This window comes from Ipomoea nil, unplaced genomic scaffold, assembly GCF_001879475.1.
Source record: "Ipomoea nil cultivar Tokyo-kokei standard unplaced genomic scaffold, Asagao_1.1 scaffold1700, whole genome shotgun sequence".
Taxonomy (NCBI): domain Eukaryota; kingdom Viridiplantae; phylum Streptophyta; class Magnoliopsida; order Solanales; family Convolvulaceae; genus Ipomoea; species Ipomoea nil.
In genome coordinates, this window is record NW_017618128.1 from 1 (window position 1) to 18832 (window position 18832).

General features: G+C 35.4%; 1 pseudogene; it reads left to right on the top strand.

Moving 5' to 3' along the window:
- Positions 1-11663: 11663 nt before the first annotated feature.
- LOC109191590 lies at positions 11664-14825 on the top strand (annotated as a pseudogene).
- The last annotated feature ends 4007 nt before the right edge of the window (positions 14826-18832 follow it).

An 18832-nucleotide genomic window follows, 5' to 3' on the forward strand; every position in this document is an offset into this window, starting at 1 on the left:
TTTGCAAGGAATAAAGTAATAACATATATAGCATAATTTCATACATAAACAATACTTTTAAGTCGTACTTTTATAGAAAAACTATAATAGACATTTTACAAAGAATAAAGTAATAAATAACAGAATTACAGATATAATAACAATCAATACTTACATATTTTATAGCCCACATAGGTGCCCGAGGTGGACAAGGCTTCATCGAGTGATGGAGCAGCATGGAGGCCAAGGCCAGAACCTCAGTCTGGTTTGACTTAGGTGACTGGGGTCGACAGTGCTTTGGTTAATGGCGAAGCATGGGGGCCCGCGGTCGACAGGCTTTGGCGCCCAAATCTCAAATCCATGACCTGGGGTCCGAGACGAGTCAGTGACCCGGATAGAAAGCGAGGGCCCTCGGAGCCCAGCTTCGGGCCGGAATGATGGGTCGCGACCTAGTCACATGGCCCACTGCATGGGCCTTGACTTGGGATGGTCTTGCAGCCCACAACGTTTCTAGGGATTTGTTGGGACGCTTTTCCTTGTATAAATTGTCCTTGTCTTGGCATTACATAAACATGTCCAATTCTACTACAAACATCCTTTGTAATATTCTTATATCAATCTACAAAATAAATGAACTATGGATAGTGACACACGATATGTTTACGCAGTTCAGAGAAACGCTCTCCTACGTCTGTGGACCACCAAAAAGTGAAACCCAAATCCACTAGATGATCATTAAGATTATATTACAAATGGTTGAATTGATTTCCCATACACCTATGGTCTTATCATTAACACCAAAACAATATTCATCATCTCGTGAGTTGAATCCTTGCAATCAAGGTTCCAGCAGGTCTTCACTTTTCTAAGCAAATAGTAAGACTTCACGTCTCTATGGAATAAACTCCTTTCAAATTGCAGCTCTTGATCACCACTTGTAATAGATAGATAAACACATTAATTCAAGAAATTAATCTGATTAGAATTTGCAGAAGGAATGGCGTGTATAATTGATGTTTCTTGTCTGTTCATGCCACTTTATATAAGGGAAAATAGAACTCTTGATCGTTGAAAGTTTGTTGCATGAAGACTCTTTGGAATTGAAATAAGGAATAAGGTTCAAATTGGCCACATGAACGTAACCTGAAAATGCATTTAGGCCACTGAACGAAAAAAAAATGCAATTTGGCCACTGAACATTCTAAAAACGTGCAATTTCACCTGATAGCAGGTTACCAACAATTTTAGCATGTTACCTGCTTACGTGGCAGCTGATTTGGCATTTTTAATTTTAAATAATTTTTAATAATTTTTAATAATTAATTTTAATAATAAATTTTTTAAAAATTGAAAGAAATTAAATAAAAAAGAGTCTGGTATATATAGTGGTGCAAATCTACTTCCCAAATCAATGTGGGACAAAGGCGGGTCTACTTAAAAAAGTCAATTCTCATTATCTGTTTTGAGCGTACAATGTATTGATTTCAAAATCTCACTCAGTAATTAATTTTCGGTAAAAATGGTGCTTGTGATGATCGAAATGTTCCATTGACTATAGCAAAATTACTAATTTGGTCCCGAGTTAACGAATGTTTAATGGCAAAATAAACAAATTAAAGGACCAAATTGGTTAACATTTTCAAAGTGGAAGGACTTAATTGGGCACGAAAAATTGTCAAGAACCAAATTGGTAATTTTCACAATAGTCGACGGACCATTTTAGTAATAAATTTAGGGGCTTTCCTCGATCCCTTACAAAGTTACATATCGGTAGTGTACCTATACTAATCATATTCATATTTAACATTTAAAATTATATTTGATATTTATCTTAATCAGCTTGGTTAGTGTGCAATCGTTATATAAACACATTGTCAAAGTAATGAAGTATATATAATTTCTAATACTGTGCACCATGGTGCACAATGCATTGTGAGCCCTAGCCCAAAACGACGTCGTTTTTACCTTTTTTCGAATGTACATAATTTATACCTGAAAACACAGTATTTTATAACTGAAAACACATAATCTTTTTTAAAAAGATAAAAATCCCTATTTCAATTATATAAATTTTTGTTTTTATACAATTATGTACATCCGAAACAAGGAATTATGTGTATTATGTAAAGAGTTTATGTGTATTATGTATTATTTAGATTATGTGTATTATCTTTTCAAAAAATGTATGTGTATTTTGTTATACAATTATGTGCATTCTAGTATACAATTATGTACATTTTTGAAACATGAGATTTTTTAAAAAGAAAATTAACAATCTACACATGAAGCAGATTTCCGGAAAAAAAAATTCCAAAACGACATCGTTTGCACCAGGGCAAAATGCAATGCGCGCCTCGGTGCACGATATAAATTAGGCAAATTATACTCGTGCACCATGGTGCACAATGCATTGTGAGCACTGGCCCAAAACGACGTCGTTTTGTACCTTTTTTCGAATGTACATAATTTTATACTTGAAAACACAGTATTTTATAACTGAAAACACATAATCTTTTTTCAAAAGATAAAAATCCCCTGTTTCAAATTTACATAATTTGATACATGTAAACACAGAATTTTATAACTGAAAACACATAATTTTATACCTAAAATACATAATCTTTTTTTAAAATCCAGTTTTTGTGAAACCGCCGGTTCACGGTTCAAGATCCAGTTTTTGTGAGTCATAATTTTAATAAATTGAAATCCAAATATTGGGTTCTGGATCTGAATCATAACCGGAAACTTTCAATTCGATTGATATAGTGTCCGGTTCAGTTCGTACCGAACTATTGTCATCCCTATGTATAAGCAATAATTTGTTGGAGAACAAAATAAATAAAATATTTACTTTAAGGGTATAAATGTCAATTTAATATATCAGGGGTGGGGGGGGGGGGGGGGTGAAGCGCCAGTTTTAGAATAATTGAGGGGGCTAATATGCTTACATTGATAATTCAGGGGGAAAATGTGCTATAAACATATAATTCAGGGGGATTATGTACATTATGGTATATATTATGTACATTTGTTTATATAATTATGTACATTTTTTTTTATACAATTATGTACATTTTTGTTTTTATACAATTATGTACATCCGAAACAAGGAATTTATGTGTATTATGTTAAAAGTTTATGTACATAATTTTATACTTGAAAACACAGTATTTTATAACAAAAAACACATAATCTTTTTTCAAAAGATAAAAATCTCCTGTTTCAAATTTACATAATTTTATACATGTAAACACAGAATTTTATAACTGAAAACACATAATTTTATACCTGAAAATACATAATCTTTTTTAAAAGGATAAAATCCCCTGTTTCAAAATTACATAATTTTATACCTGTAAACACAGAATTTTAAACTGAATACACATACATTAATCTATTTTTTTTTCTCTGTAACTTGTTTAAGTTGAATCCTTTCTCTGTTATTTATTTATTTATTTATTTATTTATTTTGCGATGGGCTTCTCGACCGCATCTTTCACTTCTCTCTTAACTACAAAGTCACCAAAAAACATTGAACTCGGGTAGTATCCCTAGTGACTCCGTAACCATTGCATTGCACAAATAACAAAAACCATGCCTGGAAATAAAATAAAATATATAAACATATTATAAATTATTGTTTTAAACATAGCAATAATACAAAAAAATTACATATAATACAAAATTTTAAAACAAACAATAATTAAATACTATGGAAGGTCAATTATAGAAAAAATACTACGAAAATGACTTTTCTAAAAAATTAACCTTGTTTGCATCGGCTTAGTCGGAGGCTCGGAGCAACTATAGCTGATCTGGAGTGGCATCAACTCGGACAAATCCATAGTAAAGAATTGTACCATTAATTTGAAATATGCATATTAGTTTGAGTGATTATTGAACCGCAATGATTAAATTGATTAAAACGGTGATGAGAGAATCACCTGCAAGGAAAAGAGGGATGCAATGTATTTATAGGTGAAAAAATATGAGAATTATGTGATGGCCGATGGGTAGGTTTCAAATCGATAGGACATTAATCACATGATCAGTCTTCAATCCACTAGAAGGTACATGGAGAGCATGCACTCTTTTGGGTAACTTGCGTGCTATCTAATTTATATATATATATATATATATATATATATATATATATGTATATATATATATATATGTATATATATATATGTATATATGTGTATATATATATATATATATATATACACATATATACATATATATATATACATATATATATATATACACATATATATATATATATATATATATATATATATATATATATATGTGTGTGTGTGTGTGTGTGTGTGTGTGTGTGTGTATATATATATATATATATATATATATGTATGTTCAGGTTCAGGTGCATTTAAGTGTTTTCCGTGCGGTTGTGCGGGTGATTAATGTTCGCGACTTTTGTGTTGGTACCGTTGGTAGGAAACAAATAATAATCAAATAAAATTGACTATTATTTTCTTGGAAAGAAGGGAAGAAAAGATGAAGAAATTTGGCTAGTGTTTGGTGTTGGGTTTTTGCAAGAGTCGAGTGAGCACTCTTTCCTTAAAACCTTATTTGCCACTCCCGTAGATGCTAGGAGCGTTGTGGCCTAGGCTTCCCAGGATAAAACTTGCTATGATCCAATGTTTGAGCATTCAAACAAAGGATCCGGCGAGCAAGACAATGGCTATGAACACAGTATAGCTAAAGAAAGAGTAGAAGCAGAGACTTTTGAAGCTGGAAAAATATACTTTCGTGCTGTGTAAAGCTGTGTGTTAAACTCTACTGCCTCTACCCTCTCTTATATAGGGTTGAAGGAGCCAATAGCCTTTATTATGGCAATTAAAAAATGACATTAAAGCTGCCTTCCAACAGCTATAACAGCAGGCCACTACCTGGGAATTGAATTCAGAATTTAAAATTGGAATTAATAGACAATTAATTCCGTAACAGATGAATTCAATCCCCTCAACAGTCAGAACTTTCGGGTTCCTGACCGTTAGCGTACAGGGTTCGGTCTCAACTTTCGACCTCATCCAGTTTCGGCCCTTGCACCTTTCGTGGACTCTGTTGCACGAGAGTTGTGCTCTCGGTGCACCACAACCTCTGGTGTAGCACGAGAGTAGGTGGCTGTTGCACGAGAGTTGTGCTCTCGGCGCACCACAACCTCTCGTGTAGCACGAGAGTAGGTGTGCTCTCGGTCCACCCGAACCAAGTGGCTATACCAGTTGGAAATGATACCGAAGTTTGGCATAACTTAGCCCGCAAGGCCAGCCAATTTGCGGACGACATTCGTGCCCCCAGGTGCCGGCGCACACGAGCTCGGGCTTGAATCAAGTCTTTTTTCAATCTCTGCTAGTTGGAATTTGATTTGCACCCCTCCCCCCCCCCCCCCCCCCCCCCCCGCGCGAGAGAGCCTCTATGCTATACAATTCTACAAGTTTCAAAAGAGCTCTTGTATATAAGGGGGGGAAAATCTTCATTCCAAAGCAATGTGGGACAAAAGCACACTTTTCCCCTTCATTTTCCAACTCAAATGGGTCTACTTTGAGAATCAATATCTCATTCACCCATTATCCGTTTTGAGCGTACAATATATCGATCTCTTCATCTCACTACGAAGAATCCGAATCCACTTTGACCCGACCCAAATCGGAAGTGGACCCCACTGATAATTGTACCACAAAATAGCCACTTAACATGCCATTTTATCCCATTTTAAGCTATTTTTTCCAACAATCCCCCACATGAATGAAAAATTGATTTTCGGGGTATTTTGAAATCGGAAACAACTGTGTTCAAACGGTCCGATCCCTGCATAGGATAGGTAGGGAGTCACTATACCCTTTGAACCTTCCCTCGTGAAGATATGTTTACTCTACTGGCTGTACGGTAGAACGCGATGTCTTTGAACCGACTGCCGTTTGTGTAGACGATGACATATCTCACACAGGAATCTCCCAACCATGCTCTTGCTCTCATGAGTGTGCCCGTTTTGGTCGTGGGTCACCGTTCCTGGTTCTGCGAGAGTTTCTAAAGAATTGTGCCCAACAATTCTCCTTTGAAGCGACCCTCACTTCTCTCTAACATAGGTGATTCTTTCTCGAGTATCCCGCATACTCAAGAATCATTAAAGCATTAATATGCTAGCCTCTTGCGGGAGTCACTGTTTTAACGAGGAGTGGTAGGGAGTCCGAGACCCCCACAGTGACGCGCTCCGTTCCATAATTTAGTTGTCCCATTGAACCTAGGTGCCAGCTAGGTTGGGTATCCACTATAGAACTTTTTAGTCCAAGGGCAGTAGACCCATTCCTCGTGTCAACTTCTCCACAACTTCTCTTCCTAACCCTTTGGTCAGCGGATCCGCTATATTGTCTTTTGACTTTACGTAGTCAATCGAGACGACACCAGTTGTGAGCAGTTGTCTAATGGTATTATGTCTACGACGCACATGTCTAGACTTACCATTATACATATGACTCTGTACTCTCCCAATTGTGGCTTGACTATCGCAATGCACACATATTGGAGGTACTGGTCTTTCCCAATTAGGAATATCCTCTATAAAATGGCGTAGCCATTCAGCCTCTTCACAACCTTTGTCCAAGGCTATCAGCTCAGATTCCATCGTGGATCTAGCTATCACAGTTTGCTTAGAGGATTTCCATGCAACGGCTGCACCGGCTAGTGTAAACACGTAGCCACTCGTGGACTTAGAGTCCTTAATATCAGATATCCAGTTCGCGTCGCTATACCCTTCAAGTACGGCGAGATATCTCCCATAGTGCAGTCCAAGATCACGAGTATACCTCAAGTATCTCATAACCTTTACCATTGCCTTCCCAGTGCATGGCACCGGGGTTACTCGTATATCTACTGAGTTTACTAACCGCATAGGCAATATCCGGCCTAGTACAGCTCATAAGATACATCAAACTACCAATGACCCGAGCATATTCCACTTGTGAAATACCTTCTCCGTGGTTCTTGGTTAGATGAATATTTGTATCAAATGGTGTCCTAGCCACTTGACTATCATCCTTGTTAAATCTCTCAAGGATTTTGTCAATATAATGTGATTGGCTCAACACGAGACCATCAGGTCTTCTAATGATTCTAATCCCGAGGATTAAATCAGCCAAACCCATATCCTTCATGTCAAATCTCGTATTTAACATGTTTTGGTAGACTTGATCATCCGATCATTACTACCAACGATGAGAATATCATCGACATATAAACAAAGAATGACGTAGCCATCTATCGTTTCCTTAACGTAGACGCATTTGTCACCTTCGTTTATTTTAAACTCGTTCGTTAACATCGCATGGTCAAACTTCTCGTGCCACTGCTTAGGCGCTTGTTTTAAACCATAGAGCGATTTAACCAACTTACACACTTTCCTCTCTTGGCCCGGAACCACGAACCCTTCGGGTTGTTCCATATAGATTTCCTCATCTAATTCGCCATTTAGGAAAGCGGTTTTCACATCCATTTGATGGACTTCCAAGTTCCACAGTGCGGCTATGGCAAGTATCATCCTTATGGAGTTTATTCTCGTCACGGGAGAATACGTGTCGAAGTAATCGAGGCCCTCGCGTTGCCTGTAACCCTTGATTACAAGCCTAGCCTTATACTTCTCGATGGAACCGTCCGGTTTCATCTTCCTTTTAAAGACCCACTTGGATCCTAAGGGTTTACTACCCGGAGGAAGATCAACCAGTTCCCAAGTGTGATTCTGTAGAATAGAATCCACTTCACCTTTTATAGCCTCTTTCCACATTGGTCCTTCCGTAGAAGTCACGGCTTCTACATACGTTCGAGGCTCGTTCTCTATCAAACAAGATAGAAAATCGGTTCATTTACTAATAAACAAGTTAGAGTACCCAAATCGTACTCTAACAAGTAAGTTAGAAAATCAGGACCGAATGATTTTCCAACTTTCGCCCGCTTACTGCGTCTCGGCTCGAGCTCGGGTTCTCTCTCGGATTCCCCACTATCATTATCCATAGTTTCGTCAAACGTTCGTTTTGACGTACTTGGTCCCTCGTTGGACCTACAAGGAAATATATTTTCGAAAAAATATGCATTCCTTGATTCTATTATCGTGTTCTCGTGTACATCCGGATTATTGGACTCGTGTACTAAGAACCGATAAGCACTACTATTATGTGCATACCCAATAAAGATACAGTCCACCGTCTTAGGACCTATCTTTACTTTCTTAGGTGTTGGCACCAAAACTTTGGCAAGACACCCCCACACTTTCAGGTACTGGTAGGAAGGTTTCCTACCGTTCCACAGCTCATAAGGAGTCTTATCGAGCTTCTTTCGGGTACCTTATTCAAAAGGTAATTACTTGTCAAAATCGCCTCACCCCAAGCATCTTAAGGTAGGCCCGAACTTATAAGCATCGCATTCATCATATCTTTCAATGTACGATTCTTTCGTTCGGCAACACCGTTCGATTGAGGTGAGTAAGGTGCAGTACGCTCGTGTATTATACCTACACTCGCACAGAAGTCACCAATAGGTGCTTCGTACTCACCACCTCTATCGCTTCTAACCTTCTTAATTCTCCGATTAAGTTGGTTTTCCACTTCATTCTTATAAATAACGAATTTATCAACGGCTTCGTCTTTGCTCTTAAGCAAATACACATAGCAGTATCGTGTGCTATCGTCGATAAATGTGATAAAATACTTATTACCACATCTCGTTTGTATCGATCTAAAATCGCACAAATCACTATGGATTAATTCTAGTGGTTCAGTTTCCCTTTCAACCGACTTGAAAGGTACTTTCGTTAGTTTTGCCTCAACACAAATTTCACACTTGTTATTTGTGTCAATTTGAAAGTTAGGAATATGGTCCATGCTAATTAATCTACGCATAGAGTTAAAATTAACATGACCTAGTCTACCATGCCATAAATTGGAAGACTCAAGCAAGTAAACAGAATTAACTTTGCTTTTATTGATAACAGGAATTACACTGAGCTTAAACAGCCCATCAGTTACATATCCTTTACCAACAAACATTCCTAACTTGGACAAAACTACTTTGTCTGACTCGAACACCATGCGAAAGCCATGCTTGTTCAACAGAGAGCCAGACACAAGATTCTTCCTCAGCTCAGGAACATACAGCACGTTGTTCAACGTTAGTTCCTTCCCGGAAGTCATCTTCAGAACCACCTTGCCCATGCCTTCCACAGCAGACTGAGCAGAGTTTCCCATCCACACCTTTTCACCATCAACGGTCTCAAAGGTGTTGAACATTTCTCGGTTGCAACACAAGTGCCTGGTTGCACCGGTATCAATGAACCATTCACGAGGGTTTGAGCCCACGAGGTTCACCTCGGTCACCATAGCCGAAAGGCTAATCTCGACCTCTTTCTGATTGCTATCTCCAACAACATTGGCTTCAGAACTCTTGTTCTTCTTCCTTGGAGCCTTGCATTCAGATGCTCTGTGGCCACGCTTGCCACAATTGTAGCATTCACCAGGAAACTTGTTCTTGGTAATGCCACCTTTCGGACCTAGCTTTCGCTTGTCCTTCTTGTTCCTCCTGGAGTTCTTACCGTGCTCCACAACGTTGGCCTTAGCACCAACAACGATAGGAGCCTTCCTATCATTCGTCCTGTTCCCTTCCTCAATCCTGAGTCGCTGGATCAGGTCCTCTAGATTCATCTCCTTTCGCTTATGCTTAAGGTAGTTCTTGAAGTCCTTCCAACCTGGAGGCAACAAATGGATCACAGATCCCACTTGGAAGGCTTCACTTAGCACCATGCCTTCGTCACGGATCTCGTCAAAGATTAATTGCAAATCTTCTACCTGACTTAGCACGGTCTTTGAATCAACCATTTTGAAGTCGAGGAATCGGCCAACTACAAATTTCTTTGAGCCGGCATCCTCACTTCGGTATTTATGATCCAAAGCTTCCCACAACGCTTTTGATGTGCTTATCTTTCGATATACATCATATAGCGTGTCACACATTCCATTCAGGATGTAGTTTCGGCAAAGGAAGTCCGAATCCTTCCAATAGCCAACTGCCATCACGGATTGTGCATCTTGTTCCTTCAACTCGGGAACACTCTCGGACAAGAACCTTGCCAGGCCGAGAGTTGCTAGGTAGAACAACATTTTCTGTTGCCACCTCTTGAAGTTCGAACCAACACCGGTGAACTTCTCCGGCTTTTCAGCCGAACAACTCGGTACCGAAGGTACCCGAGACATGGGAATATATCCCTCAGTGCTCCCACCATCTTGTGAACCAACGTTCACTGGTGTAGCTTGGGAATTAGCAACATTGTTGCCGTTTCCTCCATTGTTGTTCTCAACAACATTTTCTTCCCCATCAATTGGCAGTACGGGATGCTCCATTTTCTTCAAGGAAATTTGGAGAAAACAACCAACGGGAAAACGAAGAATAAGGTTTTAAGACTGTTGGTACCGTTGGTAGGAAGACAAATAATAATCAAATAAAATTGACTATTATTTTCTGGAAAGAAGGGAAGAAAAGATGAAGAAATTTGGCTAGTGTTTGGTGTTGGGTTTTTGCAAGAGTCGAGTGAGCACTCATTCCTTAAAACCTTATTTTCCACCTCCCGTAGATGCTAGGAGCGTTGTGCCACCTCCCGTAGGTGTGCTCTCGGTCCACCCGAACCAAGTGGCTATACCAGTTGGAAAATGATACCGAAGTTTGGCATAACTTATGCCCGCAAGGCCAGCCAATTTCCGAACGACATTCGTGCCCCCAGGTGCCGGCGCACACGAGCTCGGGCTTGAATCAAGCCTTTTTCAATCTCTGCTAGTTGGAATTTGATTTGCACCCCTCCCCCCCCCCCCCCCCCCCGCACGAGAGAGCCTCTATGCTATACAATTCTACAAGCTTCAAAAGAGCTCTTGTATATAAGGGGGGAAAATCTTCATTCCAAAGCAATGTGGGACAAAAGCACACTTTTCCCCTTCATTTTCCAACTCAAATGGGTCTACTTTGAGAATCAATATCTCATTCACCCATTATCCGTTTTGAGCGTACAATATATCGATCTCTTCGTCTCACTACGAAGAATCCGAATCCACTTTGACCCGACCCAAATCGGAAGTGGACCCCACTGATAATTGTACCACAAAATAGCCACTTAACATGCCATTTTATCCCATTTTAAGCTATTTTTTCCAATATTTTGTACTTAATGTGCATGAGTCTTGTGCTTAATGTGCGTGAGATTTGTGCTTAATGTGCGTGTGTGTAATGTTTAATGTGCGTGAGTTTTGTACTTAATGTGCGTGAGTCTTGTGCGTAATGTGCGTGAGTTTTGTGCTTAATGTGCGTGAGTGTGTACTTAATGTGAGTTGTTGTAGAAACTTTAAAGTGCATGAGTTTTATGCTTAATGTGCTTGAGTTTTGTGCTTAATGTGCGTGAGTCGTGTGCTATTGGAGTATTTTATGATTTTTTTAAGGTTCATATAAATGATTTTTAAATTTACATTTAGTTGCAAATATTTATATTTTGTGACCCTACTAGTTTCCTTTTTTTGTCCTAACTTTAACTATTGCATTAACCGCTAGCTTCCTATATATATATATGATCTTCAATTCCTATCTTCAATTCTCTCATCACTTAATTACACTAACCGCTAGCTTTCTGTTTGCAGTTGGCAGAGCATGGACCTCTTAAGAAACTACATGGATTTGCTAGAAACAGTTTTTGGAGCATTGACGAGAAACCTCTCCTAGAAGCACCGGAAAACTCTAAAGCATTTGTTGACTTGATACTGAAGCCCTCTGAAAACGACTTGAATATCTGGCCTCACAGGTTCGAATTGGTGCATTGATTACTTTTTGGTTAACTTATAATATATATTTTTTCCACACTAATTTAGAGAGAGCGCTGGTTTTTTTCTAGGTTTGAATTCCGATTGAGGTTAACATTGAAATCTGGAGGAGAATCAGGACATCTTATACTAATATCTCAAATAGGAAACCTCAACACTGCTGGAAAGTCCTTCGACTTTACATTTGGGTATCACACCTATCTCCCTGTTTCATCAGACGACATAGGGTGAGCACTTACTTAATTAGTACATCTCATCCATTCCATCTTTAATTTTCTTGTATGTATGCCTTGAGTTCATGAATCTCATTTGCAGTTATATGTGTTTTTGTTTTTACATGCTGATTCGATCCATCTCATCTGTACAATATAATATATATATATATATATATATATATATTGCTGATCTGAGAAAATTAAAGGATGACATTTGCAATATAATTATTCAAATTTTTTAAGGAGCTAAAGAAATAAATAACCGGATTATTAATTGTTATAATTTATGTCTAGATCAGAGTATACTATACTATACAATGCTGCCTTTTAGATTAATTCCATCTTTATTACCAGGCCAATTTTGTGTTTCATCAAGTGTATTAAGTTCATACTGTCTATCTTTAAGGACAAGTGATCAATCGAACCTTGGATGTTTAGTTTTTGATGTGACAATATAATGATATGATGCTGCTATTTTACTTGTAGTAGTACTTGTGCTGCTCATGTCACAGTAAGTCTTTGGAAAAATCATATTTCTCAACCATGCGTTATAATTCTTGTAACAGTTCTGTTCGTGTTGAGGGCCAGACACAATGCATTGTTTTGATAAGTTGCAGAAGGGGGAGCTGAATACTGAACAATATGATGCTGCTATTAAAATTGAAGGACAAGTAAGGATTTTAGGAATTTTCATTGTGTCAAGTATTGTATTTGCTGCCTTTACCATGTCTCTCATTTGGAACACAATTTTACATAGGTGGATAAAATATATCTAAACACTCCAACAAAAATTGCAATCATTGATCATGAAAGCAATAGGACATATGTGATGAATAAGGGTGGACTTCCTGATGCAGGTAAGATCTATATTTATTTTTTCATGAAAGCTAAGCTAAGCTAGGGTGATTTATTCTTTCTTGATGGATGAGGTGTATAAATTAAAGGATATTTTAGCTTAATTAGCTTAGCTTGCTGGGGTTGGTTTTCACTGAAATTCTTAATTTTCTATTAAGGAAGGGTATTTGATATGCAAATAAAATATCCATCTGCCAATTCAATTCGATCTGTTAAATAGTTTTTTTCTAACATGACTGAATGACTGATTATTAAGTTTCTACATTTCATTTTAAGTGTTGTGGAATCCTTGGGACAAGAAGGTAAAGAAAATCTCGAACCTTGGAGATAATGAATATCAGAAGATGTTGTGTGTGGGAGCTGCTGCTGTGGAAAAACCCATCACTTTGAAAGCCGGTGCGAAATGGAAAGGATGGCAGGAACTGCATATTGAGAATTCAAGCTATAACAGCGGAGAGCTTGACCCTCAGGGCAGCTGAAACATGTTTGTGCTGGCTGGCTTATATCATTGCATGTCCAGGTATATCTCGATCTATATATTTCAGAAAATAGCTTTCTATTCTACCTTAGCTTGTGAATATATATATATATATTCAGGATAGATAAATGTGCACTTTTGGTTTGTTGATGACTGGATTGGACAAAGTGATGATTGTGGTTTATGTGTTATACAATATGTTTATATATGGACAGATAGAAAAACTGATCGAAATTGGAATGTAAACTTAAATATATAAATGCCTAGCTAATAATGTCGATTAAGTAAAATCATGTGATGCATATATGGATAAACAAATTGAATAAAATGTGGAGATGGAAAGGAGTGTTAATTTGAAATGTGACTTGAAACTTATTTATTTCACTGCATCTGCATGCTTAGCTTCCATTCCATTTTGGAGTAAAATTAGTGAGTCCAATGTCATATCCCACACTAACCATTATATTGCTTAATTAGGCACTATCCTATCAGGAGGAGTTAAAGTGTTTTTGGAATAAGGTTCTAGAAGCAAAGCAAAGGAGGCTTGCTTTAATTTTATGTGAAAATTAATTAGATGAGGTCCGATTGATCCTTTAATTTAAGTGTTTAATATATGTCCCTTAGCATAACTTAGATGGAGAGACATACATTCTTATATCCAATCCTCTGGTTCTTTTGTATTTGTATTATTTTATTAAACTTCATACTCAACTTTATATTGCTAGCTAGGTTAGGTTGAATACAATATTTTGTAATTCCGATCCATTATTTTCTATATATACATCATTAACAAACTTCATATATAGTTAACTTTATGTTCACTGGATCCCAAATTAAATTAAGTTGCCACTTGGAGGTAGACTTTAATTTTGTCCTTTTATTGCACCGTCACTAATTTTGTTTAAACTTGATCATGTGTCGTATTTCCTCTTTTTTACTACTTTGGCGGAATATAATAATTTTGTATGAGGCCGGGATTTCTCAAATAAGTTATGTGAATATTCAAAGAGTTGCTCCCTTAAATTAGCCTTTCATTAAGTCTCTAAGTGTATCTTGGAGCTAGGCTTTACTCTCTCTCTCTATATATATATAGTGTATAGTTTTGACATTATTATTTTCCCTTTATTCCTTTACCTTTCCATATTCTCCTTATAAAAATTTTCCAATTTGATCAGATCAATTTGATTCATTCCTTTGACAGCTTCAGTATATTGATTGATAGAATTGTTTTACTTATTGCTTCAAACTGTTTGAATAATTCGCGATCCTTCTTTTCTTCTCTTCTCTTATACATATTACAAACATATTTTAGAAACAATTACATTTGTCTGATCTGCTTTTAATATAGTTTTGGTATTGTCTTTTGTAGCTGCTCTGCTGGCTGCTGCAATTTATGTTGCGAAGCTAAGGGAATACAATTGCAATCTATTGTTTTACATTTCCCTTAATATCACATTTTCTCTACAACTTGGATTTGAGTACTCAAGACTGAAATAATATTTTGGTGTTATAGATCTTTCGAAGAACAATTCTATGCATATTCTGAATTTTGTTATCTTTCTATACTTTCGAGGATCATATCAATTCTATACATATTCTGAACATTTACCAGAAAATACTTCATTTGCCATATATGTTCTGCATTAGTTCATGTGTTCCGTATGGAATGTTTTTATTTGATTGGTGATATTATATTTAGGTGCCATTTGGTTAATATTATATTATTATTATAATATCGCTATTGGAGTGGAGTATTATATGATTTTTTTAAGGTTCATATATAGAAATGATTTTTAAATTTATATTTAGTTGCAAATATTTATATTTTTTGACAATACTAGTTTCTTATTTTATTTTATTTTATTTTTTTTTTGTCTAGTTTTAACTATTGAATGCACTGATTTTTTTGATTTTGTTTTTTGGTGACTGAAAGAAACTTATAGAGTCATTATTTGAGGAAAGGAAAGAATGAAAAAAAAAAATTCTTTAAAAGTTTCATTGATCTCTATTTTACATTGCTATTAATATCTTGGTGTTATCTTTCGAGGATCAATTCTATAGATATTCTGAATTCTGTTATCTTTCTATACTTTCGAGGATCATATCAATTCTATAGATATTCTGAACATATACCACAAAATACTTCATTTGCCATATATGTTTTGCATTAGTTCATGTGTTCCGTATGGAATGTTTTTATTACAGTGGCGATATTATATTTGGGTGCCATTTGGTTAATATAATATTACATAATATCGCTATTGGAGTATTATATGATTTTTTAAGGTTCATATATAGAAATGATTTTAAATTTATATTTAGTTGCAAATATTTATATTTTTTAACACTAGAATCATGCTCGAAAAGTTTCCTACTCGGTACTATTTGTGGTCTAAACATTCTAAAAAATTTGTTGAGCAACGCGTGTATCATTACTGTACGTAGTCATGTCATCCAGGGCAATTCACAGTGAAATTTGCCCCTCCATGAATGTATATGACATATAAGACATGTCCAATCTTGCCCATCTATATCACTAATTAGTAAATTTGGGGTGTGGTTGAGTGGAAGGAACTCATTCATCCTTTTTTTTTTTTCTTATATTTTTCCTCTTCCCTACTCATTCTCTTTCACACCAAAAAACCTAGACTCATCATGTGGTTGCTCTTAAGCGGTTAACTAATTCAAAAATTGATATACCATGGCCAAGGGTCCAAGGTAAACCTTTAATTTATTTAAAACTGATGTGTCTACTGTTAATATAATATGTGCTTTCAGTTAATAAATTACTCTGTAAATAATGAATTGAAGACAGATAAGAGTAAATTACACTTTTGGTCCTGCGACTATTGAGGTTTTATTAATTTCAATCCACGACTTTAAAAACTAATAATTTAGTACCCTAATTATTCAATTTGTATCAATTTTGGTCCATTTGGTCAAATTGCCAGAAAATACCAGAAAATACTTCATTTGCCATATATGTTCTGCCATGCATTAGTTCATGTGTTCCGATCTGTATGGAATGTTTTTATTAGAGTGGTGATATATTATATTTAGGTGCCATTTGGTTAATATTATATTACATAATATCGCTATTGAAGTATTATATGATTTTTTTTAAGGTTCATATATAGAAATGATTTTTAAATTTATATTTAGTTGCAAATATTTATATTTTTTGACACAACTAGTTTCGTTTTTTTGTCCTAGCTTTACTATTGGATACACTGATTTTTTATTTTTTTTTTGGCGACGAAAGAAACTTATAGAGTCATTATTTGAGGAAAGGTAAAAATGAAAAAAAAATTTCTTTAAAAGTTTCATTGATCTCTATTTTACATTTTCTTTACAACTTGGATTTGAGTACTCAAGACTGAAATAATATTTTGGTGTTATCGATCTTTCGAAGATCAATTCTATACATATTCTGAGTTCTGTTATCCTTCTATACTTTCGAGGATCATATCAATTCTATACATATTCTGAACATTTACCAGAAAATACTTCATTTGCCATATATGTTCTGCATTAGTTCATGTGTTCCGTATGGAATGTTTTTATTTGATTGGTGATATTATATTTAGGTGCCATTTGGTTAATATTATATTACATAATATCGCTATTGCAGTGGAGTATTATATGATTTTTTTAAGGTTCATATATAGAAATGATTTTTAAATTTATATTTAGTTGCAAATATTTATATTTTTTGACAATACTAGTTTCTTTTTTTTTTCTTTTTTTTTTTTGTCTAGTTTTAACTATTGGATGCACTGATTTTTTTGATTTTGTTTTTTGGTGACTGAAAGAAACTTATAGAGTCATTATTTGAGGAAAGGAAAGAATGAAAAAAAAAATTTTTTAAAAGTTTCATTAATCTCTATTTTACATTGCTATTAATATCTTGGTCATTATTTGTGCACTTTTGGTTTGTTGATGACTGGATTGGACAAAGTGATGATTGTGGTTTATGTGTTATACAATATGTTTATATATGGACAGATAGAAAAACTGATCGAAATTGGAATGTAAACTTAAATATATAAATGCCTAGCTAATAATGTCGATTAAGTAAAATCATGTGATGCATATATGGATAAACAAATTGAATAAAATGTGGAGATGGAAAGGAGTGTTAATTTGAAATGTGACTTGAAACTTATTTATTTCACTGCATCTGCATGCTTAGCTTCCATTCCATTTTGGAGTAAAATTAGTGAGTCCAATGTCATATCCCACACTAACCATTATATTGCTTAATTAGGCACTATCCTATCAGGAGGAGTTAAAGTGTTTTTGGAATAAGGTTCTAGAAGCAAAGCAAAGGAGGCTTGCTTTAATTTTATGTGAAAATTAATTAGATGAGGTCCGATTGATCCTTTAATTTAAGTGTTTAATATATGTCCCTTAGCATAACTTAGATGGAGAGACATACATTCTTATATCCAATCCTCTGGTTCTTTTGTATTTGTATTATTTTATTAAACTTCATACTCAACTTTATATTGCTAGCTAGGTTAGGTTGAATACAATATTTTGTAATTCCGATCCATTATTTTCTATATATACATCATTAACAAACTTCATATATAGTTAACTTTATGTTCACTGGATCCCAAATTAAATTAAGTTGCCACTTGGAGGTAGACTTTAATTTTGTCCTTTTATTGCACCGTCACTAATTTTGTTTAAACTTGATCATGTGTCTTATTTCCTTTTTTTTACTACTTTGGCGGAATATAATAATTTTGTATGAGGCCGGGATTTCTCAAATAAGTTATGTGAATATTAAAAGAGTTACATTAGTTGCTCCCTTAAATTAGCCTTTCATTAAGTCTCTAAGTGTATCTTGGAGCTAGGCTTTACTCTCTCTCTCTCTATCTATATATATATATATATATATATATATATAGTGTATAGTTTTGACATTATTATTTTCCCTTTATTCCTTTACCTTTCCATATTCTCCTTATAAAAATTTTCCACTTCGATCAGATCAATTTGATTCATTCCTTTGACAGCTTCATTATATTGATTGATAGAACTGTTTTATTTATTGCTTCAAACTGTTTGAATAATTCGCAACCCTTCTTTTCTTCTGTTCTCTTATACATATTACAAACTTATTTTAGAAACAATTACATTTGTCTGATATGCTTTTAATATAGTTTTGCTATTGTCTTTTGTAGCTGCTCTGCTGGCTGCTGCAATTTATGTTGCGAAGCTAAGGGAATACAATTGCAATCTATTGTTTTACATTTCCCTTAATATCACATTTTCTCTACAACTTGGATTTGAGTAGTCAAGACTGAAATAATATTTTGGTGTTATCGATCTTTCGAAGATCAATTCTATACATATTCTGAATTTTGTTATCTTTCCATACTTTCGAGGATCATATCAATTCTATACATATTCTGAACATTTACCAGAAAATA